This window comes from Pagrus major, chromosome 18 (assembly GCF_040436345.1).
Source record: "Pagrus major chromosome 18, Pma_NU_1.0".
NCBI lineage: Eukaryota > Metazoa > Chordata > Actinopteri > Spariformes > Sparidae > Pagrus > Pagrus major.
This window is the reverse complement of record NC_133232.1, coordinates 23,622,777-23,631,629: the sequence shown is the minus strand read 5'-3', so window position 1 is coordinate 23,631,629 and position 8,853 is coordinate 23,622,777.

Below are 8,853 nucleotides of genomic sequence, written 5' to 3'. Positions count from 1 at the left end.
CCCCCACATGTTGCCTGCCGTCTCTTGAGTAACCGGAGCAACCGCACTAAAGTGGACCATCACCTTCCCCTTCACCAGCTCACGTTACAACGTCGTCTCTCCTGAATCCAAAATAAGTTCATATAGCAGAAGTGCTGTTTCTTTTCACCACAAGGCCTTCGGCGACCATTTTCATCGCTTTTTTCTCCTCCCTCAGCCATCATAACCTGGCAATCACCACCAAACTGATGCCGATTAATTTTGTCAGGGTAGCTAACGGCTAGCTGGGGCTTCATCTGATTGGCCTTTGTAAACAGGGCTCCGTCTGATAGGCTAAATGTTAGCATGCTCACGGCGCATGTAAACAAAATGATTTTTCTTATTCATCGCGTGTCAGGCAGTCTTTTGCGATGTGTTCATCGCACATGTTCATATCGCGATGACGATGAAAATTCGATTTATCGTGCAGCCCTAATAGGCACAAACAACTGAAAACAAAAGGCAAAACCGCAATAAAAGTTTAGTTTTATTCAAACACCATGATCGTGTTGGCAGCCTCACAGAGCTCCGAGCACGGCTGTAGACTTGTTTACCTGATAACATGACAGATTTCGCTCCGTGTCCATTGTAAATATCTCATTTATCTCGTAGTAGATAAAGAGACAGGTGGAGCACTTACCTTAAGTACTGTATTGAAATTGTTTTATTGCTACAAAGAAGGAACACAACATTTGCATAGTGTCACAGAAGGAACAACCAGGTACTCTTAATCCTCTACCAGCTCCTCTGCTGCTTATATTCCTAATCATATGCATGTAAATGATGGTTCACACACACACAGAGACACGCAGTTGTGTGTGCGTTTGATAGCGTGGACTATCACACGGAGACAAATCCCCGTCTGCAGCCACAGCAGTATGTGGCACAGTATTTATCTTACAGCTGCAGTTAGCCCCGAGTGCTACATTTCATCTGTACCACTTTCAATTGTATTCAGACGTGGGAGTGGGAGCACAGGGTTGCCTCGCTGTATCTGGATCTCTCACAAAGCACAGCGGCGTGCTACTGTTACATTATCTGATTTATGGCAAAGGGGGGCGAGTGAGAGGCTTTGCAGCTCGGAGCAGGTTGGCAGCGTATATCAGCTGGGTCTTTTGTAGCGAACAGTGGGCTTTTTTCCTTCTGAAATACATCACTGCAAAGAGTATTGAATCAGTGATTGAAAAGGAATAGATAGACTGATGGATGGACTAGATAGATAGATAGATAGATAGATAGATAGATAGATAGATAGATTTTAATTTAAGAAAGTTAGTCATTTTATTTGCCAGTGATTGTATCAACAGTATTACATAAGATGTCAATCCTGCCAAGGTCTTTTGTATCTTTTCCAAAATTCGCTTTTTAGTCACATTTTTAATGCTCAAATCAGAAACTAAATATGAATTTGATTCCTGCCCTTTCCTCTGCAGTAAATAAATGTTGCAGATGACTTATCTGTAGACATGTGGGCAGAATGACCATCTATAATACAGATGAGAGCTATAAATTCCAGGTAAGTCCAAGTGCAGGAAATAGAAAGTCTGTGATGACAGAGGGGAATCATTATATTCAGCGATGACATGATTGTGAAGGCAATTCATCCACTTCTCTTCCCACTGCTTTCATTGCAGTGTGTGCTTGCATTATACCTCGAGTAGCATCTCAATAATCAGGCTGTTTACAGTTAAGTGCTCATGTACTTACTGTGGGTCTGCTTTCACGGCTGAGATGTTGATCACAGCTATAATGCAACTTCTCCTTGCGTTCCCTCCTTGCCAAGTGATGCCCCGTAAAGGCGTGCTAACACTCGGAACAGTGCCTCGCCTGGATAGTTTGTGGGAACACGCCCGACATGACAAAAGGAAACGAGGCAAACTTAGTATGTTTCAGTCTAAGGCGAGGAATGAAACCTATAAAGAGGGACTTTACGCGGCCTTTGAAGAGACACGACGAGACTCTCGCCACAAAGCGACACAAAGCTCCACTGACCTCGAAACATTTATGAGCAGCGGGGCTGGATGTAAACAGGCCGTGGACGTCTCCTCATGAAACCACAGCAATGGCACTGTGTGAGAATAAACAGATTAATTGAATTCCGAAGGGGGAGAATTTCTTTTGATGCGTTCAAATTGATTTCAACAAAGTGGTAAGTAGTCATTTTACAAAATGCAGCTGTTTGTAGCATCAAAGCTGTGAAGATTTTATCCTGAAGGTGTTGTGGTTTGACGGGACGTTACTTGACATGCTGTTACAACACCTCTGAAGGCATCATCAGACTCTTTCTTTCTTATTCTCACTCACACACACACGCACGCACGCTGTCGACGTGTACTCACCCACCCTGATGCACACATACAGTAACATGAGTTCCCTCATATGGCTGCCTGTCTTGCAGCAATTACATGATGTGCGGTAATTGCCAGTCTCTGAAGCGGGCTCTTCAGACACACTTCAAAGGGAGCGGAGCGCGTCCACGGACGCAATTAACAAGATCAACGGAGCCCAGATGAGCTGGCGGGCCCCGCGCTCCTCTCCCCATTGTTCTCATTTTCACTCTCATTAACGAGTGCGCGGTGGGTGGGTGGGAGGGGCGGGGGTGGGATGGGTTGGACACCTGCGGAAAAGCGGGGCGCACCACGCAGGGAGAGAGTGACACGGAGGAGCTCGCACGGGCGCAGCGCAGGGACGCTGGTGTTAATGATGGTTGTCTAAGCTACTGGAGAGAGGGGCACAAACAGCCAGCTGTGGGTGTCGAGGCATGTGAGGAAGTGCAGCCGACTCCTCGGAGACGGAGGTGTGTGTCCCTTTGTGTGTGTGTGTGTGTGTGTGTGTGTGTGTGTGTGTGTGTGTGTGTGTGTGTGTGACTGATGCACCTGGGAGAGGATATCACCACGGCAACTGGATTGAGGCTGTCAGGGCACAGGAGAAACTGCACGCACAGACACACGCGCGCGCGCACACACACACGCACGCACGCACGCACACACACGGACACACACTCCAGAGAAGTCTCAGCTTCATCTGGTCCATGAACATCTCTGGTGACACCTAGAGGACAGCGGGCGGAAACAGACAGACAGACGGACAGATGGAGCGACACCTCTGGATGCTGCTGATTTACCGTCCAACACTAATGTCATTTCTAAACCTGAAACCAGTGAGGAATTTCATATTTTCCCACATTTCCCTGGTGGAATTTGTCACCGCTCCAGTTTGGGATAACTGGAGTTGATCCCGAGTGTTGGCGACAGTTAAAGTATGTGATGATACATCGCCGTTCATCAAGCGCTCCACTAACTCTCCATCCTTCACTCAGCTGTCTTTATGGCCAACCAGCCACTCTCCACCAGCCCCCTTAAGATCTGAATATTACATCTCTGTGGCACCAATTCAATTTCTGCAAGCAATAAACCAAATGAGTATATATACGGTACACTACAATGCATCCACCACCACCAAAGGGGAAAACGTTTAACTTCAGTTGTTGTATTCTTTCAAAGTTGGATTTCCTGCTGTCTAGACCACTTTAGTCTTGGGTTTTATTCGAATGCAGCCTGGTAGGCTTGTAAAAGCCTATTGGTTAGAGCTTTTAAGAGAGCCTTTCATTTGTTTCTCCTGAATGTTTAATGCTACGAGGCCCAGTGGTGCATATGAAGACTTAGAAATGTGGGCCGATGAATACTCAAGTGTGGCACATGAAGCAGCAGCCAGTCAACTTTTATCATGTAGAGGTGCATTAAAATACATTACCGGCCTTCTGCTTCGGAGTACCTCTGAGATAAATGGAGCAGAGAGATGAGGGGAAAGTAATCACACTGACCTGACGCTTTTCAGCAATTTCCATCCTTGCCCACTGCGGGGGGGGGGGAGAACTCATCCAACTCTCAAACATTCAGTGTGCAAGAATCTTGAACGTGTGAGTAGGAATGTGTGACATTTTTCACACAATAGCAGAACCGGACCAAGAATTGTATTCACAATGTAGAGTGCAGACAGATGACATTAAAACATCTAACCCTGGCTGGGCTCTATCTCTCCAGCCTAACCCTGCCCAGACCGCACGCTTCCCCTGCCAAACCACAAGAGGACGGAGAGGGTGGGGGAACACAGACCATCGGCCTGCTGCAACAACACCAGCTTTAAGAAGACTTTAGTTTACACCAGAAAAAGGCTGGTTTTCTTGTACATGCTATTGTTATTGTCATTTGGCTTTTATAAGCTGGAGTGAAAAATTGCTTGTGTGAAAACAAGGTATTAAAACTGTTGGATGTGTTTCTTGTCTTGGCAGTTGGCCTGTTGATGGTAATAGACTGAGCTAGCTATAGTTGGCCGCCTGGCTGTAATTTGTACAGCAAGACAAGTGCCTTGGAACAAATTGTACCGTGCGGCAGAGAGTATAGAAATTGCAGCGTTATTCTGGCTGCTTAAAGCAGCTCCGCTCCATGTGTAAGAAAGAAAATCTTGGCTGATGTATGAACACGTTCCTGCTCATGTGCACTCACACACACACAGGTGCACGTTCACACACACACACACACACACACATCATTAAACCACTCTTGGCTGGTACAGATATGCGACATACAGCACAGTTTGGTAAATGTCTGTCTCTGCAGCTTAGCGAGAAAGAGAACACTGTGTGAATGTGTGTTTACATCTCGACTCCAATGCTGTGAACTTCGTTTCACAGCGGCCAGATGGAGATTTAGCATGTGAACATGCGCGCCACAGAGATGAAAATACACATAGCGAAAAGGACTAAAAACAGAGAGTCTCTAATCAGGTCTGACTGAGTGCGGCTTTTGCATTGGGGTGGGGGTGGCAGTGGGGAGTGTTGTTCAATTACAAGGCTTTGGAGACTCTACAGTCATTCAGCAGCTGAACCAACATGTCCACTCAAGACATAAAAACTCAATTTCTCCAACCAACAGATTACAAGCTGAATCAATAACTTCTCTAATCAATCACAAACAGACATATTAGAAAAATGCAGTACAGTGTAGCTATGACACACACACCAGGAGTCTGTACATCTGTGGAGAAAAACAAAAGAAGAAGACGAAAAAGTGTTTTTGTTCAAACACTTAAATTATGTAATAGACTGTCAGCAGTCACAGTAGTTTAAAAGTGCAGACAGATGTAGAAAAACAAAACTTTTGACCCACATCCCATCTGAAAGTGTTTCTGCATGGGTGTTATTGCGTGTGCACGCCCGTGCATGTGTGTGTTTGTATGTGGATGGGAGTGGCAATGACTGGTAAGGGGAGCAGCAGACAGACAGACAGACAGAGAGCGCGCCTCGGCTTTAACAGAGTCTGTGTAATTATGGTCAACCACACTCCCCACCGCCACCTTTATTTATAGGGTTGCAAACACACTGGGGCTTCAGAGTGCTTTTCCCTGCGCATTCCAGCGCACTGGGACTTTTTGGTGGGGGGTGTAAACAAATTATATTTTAAGTAGAGAGTAAGGGGGTTGGGATTGTGTGTATGTTTATTTGGGATTTCTAAGATTCCACAGTTTGTTAAGGAAAAACTTCACCAGATGTTAACACCGAAAGGTCGGTCCGGTGGTTATCACAGGAGCACCTCCTTGTTCCTTTGGGGATAAGTTTGATCGAGACGGAGAGTAAGTCATGCTAACTGATCTGGACAGAAGTCATCAAAGAAACATGCTGCTGAGGTTTGGTCAGAATCAATGGGGAGGGACGGCCTCTGGCCACAGACCTCTATGGAAAGCCGGCCTGTAGCCTTTAGGCCTGATTCTTGGTAGCCCGAGCCAGCCGTCACCTTGAGGATGCAGCAGAGCGGAAGTGAACAGACACACGCGTTAACATGAAGAGAAAAGAGGAAACGCATGGATGTGAACTGGTAGCTGACTAGTTTTTTCTTTTCTTTCATGGGCTGACTGAGAGCATTTCCAGCTCTCCCACATTCTCTCTCTCTCTCACTCCGTCTTTCAGTTTGTGCCAGTCGAGCACATCTGCTGCACAACTGAAGGAAATGTAAAATGTCCAGGATATCCTGTTGTAATGAAACTCCAGGTTGAATGAAAGAGAACGGGGTGGGTGTAGCAGGGGTAGCTCATGTGTAATGCCTGTTGGTGGACACATGACACAGAGTGGTGACGAGGCCCAGGGCCGCTTAGGAACATATGAGCAGGTCCTGCACACTGCATCTGTGTGTGTGTGTGTGTGTGTGTGTGTGTGTGTGTGTGTGTGTGTGTGTGTGTGTGATGTGGTGGGGAGGGCAGGGGGCTCATATTGAGTGCAGGTGCGATGTGAGACTGAGGTGGGGGGCGGGGTTATAAGATGTGAACAGGGAAAATTAGGGGCTTTGATGAAAACCGAGGACATCTGTGATTATGGTGTATGTGAGTGCTCAAGCATGCCTGACATATGCTTGGCTGCAGCAACCTCAGGTGTTCCATCCAACTACCTTTCTATCTATCTATCTATCTATGATCGACTTGTCTCAGAGCACTTCTTCATAATCAGGCAAACCAGGAATTTTTAATCCCAAAGGCAGCTCATATTCAGAGTGGAGTGAAAGAGATGGAGATGGGGTGTCATGAATAAATCACTTAGTATCAGTTCACTCTCCTCAGTGAGGCTCAAACCTCCATGCTCAAGCTGGTGGCATCTCACCTCGGCCAATGAGCTGGATAATTGATGGAACTTGAAATGATTTCATGTAATATCAGACTCCTACGCATGCACGCACGCACATCGCCCCATCCCAGCCCTCTGAGGACTGGCGCTTTCATTCTTGCAATGGTATAATTTTCTCTATAATGCCCTGACAGAGCAGCTGACCCAGCTTCTCTGGATTTAAACCTTGTGTGTCTTGCGCGTCCCTGGGATGTAATGCCTCTGCACAATGCTTACACGGCTTTGTGGCAGATGCGTAAAAAGCGTACACGCTGCGGTCTCTATTGAGCCCTGATGGCTGACAAATAGGGAATCATACAAGCTACAGATAAACAGGATAGAGAGAGAGAGAGAGAGAGAGAGAGAGAGGCAGAAAGGGGAGCGTCTCACAATAACAAGCGGTGTGTCGCGAGCCTTTTCTCAGCGGTTGTGTTTACCCTCGCTCAGTCCTCCTCAGGGGTAATTTGGGGAGAGGAAGAGAGACAGAAAGTTAGACAGAGCACAGAGAGACCAAAACTAGCAAATAACTGTCAGGAGGCAGCCTGTCTCCTTCAATGTTAGGTGTTTGTGCTGACAAACACACAAAGGCAAGAGCACAGCGGCGCACTGATACATCAGTGCACGCACGCACCATACTTTTTACTTTCTCTCTGTCTCCTTCCAGACATGCAAACTCTCAGAACTGGATTCGAGCTTTGACGGTACAGTACATGAGCATGAGGATTTGGCTTTGCTGTAGTCGTTTGGCAAAGAGCGGTTAACGATGCACCTTCAAACTTAAGCATCAGTGACAATATCTCACTCCCATTCATCACCCGCTGCTGGCTCGCACAACTGAGAGCAGATTCACACCCTCTCCTAGCCTGTTCTTAACCAGCAGGAGGATGAGAAAATACTCAGACCAGGGTCAGCGGTTGGGTCAAGCCTCTGCCGGCAACTTGGTCCTATCTGTGTGTGAGGGAGTCAAGGTGACACAGAGGGAGGGTTTGGGGTTTATGCCTCGTTTCCAGAGAGACACATGGAGCCCAGGGTCAATATTGACCGTCAACCATCCGTGAGCTTGGCTGGACACCGCTTGACTCTTCAGACTTCAGTTCATTCTACTCGGACAGGAGAGGGAGGGAAAGTCAGGGGGGGTGGGAGACTCCAGCATGAAATAAAAACCAGGCTTAACAGCTCGTGCACGCACCTGCGCGAACACTCATACGTGCGCATGCGCCAGCGCCGATCTGCCATCTGGAGAAGACAGGCAGGTATGAGGAGGCTTTACAGTGAACTGTGTGGGAGTTGCAGCGGTTTGGGCAGAGTGACAGAAAAGGTGACAGAGAGAGGGAGAGAAAGTGAGAGGAAAAAAGAGAGAGTGTTGGAGGAGGAGGGGGAGGGGGAGGAGGAGGGGGAGGGGCGCAGAGAAATGGGATTATAACAGCATCACTGAGGCCTCTTATATTTGTTTTAACTGGACACGGTCAAACCATCTCGGCTGCCCGTTTGTCTTTTGGAGCGCCATTCAAGCCTGACCTGGAAAGCCCCTCACCCACCTTTCCTGCACACACACACACACACACACACAATCCCCGTCCGTCCTGAACACTTTCACCACAGTGTTGTAGCCAGAGCTATGGCCCATAATGCTCTCACCAGCAGAAAGTCAGAAGGAGCAGTTGTGGGCCAACAACAATACTGCATGAAAACACTTGAGACACCACCACAAACCAACGCCACTCAGGGGGAACTATGCTATGGCTATACTGGGAAATAACAGTCCAGATTAAGGCTTCAGTTTAAACATGAACATTGTCCGAGCAGACTCAGGGATTCAAAATAAAAAACTGACATGCTGACTGGACACCCGCTGCTCCGATCTGTAGCCTTTTCATAAAAGTTGTTCAAGTCTCGCCCAGCGAGGGAGGGCAGCTTAGACTAAACAAGTGGTCTGCCTGCAGCCCCACGGGACGCTGCCCACAATACACAGATGAGGCGCGTAAAGAAGAAACAGATGCTACCAGATTTTGCCCTTCAAGGGCCAGAATAGCCGGTGACAAGCCTTTCTCCACCGCATGATCAACTCCTGTCAATGCTCTCATGTCTTGTTCATGTCTTCAGTGGAGAAAAACAGAGGAAGATGGAAAGATGAGAGCAGGCAGAGGAGTGGGGAGAGTAAGTGGATGATGGAGGAAGAGGAG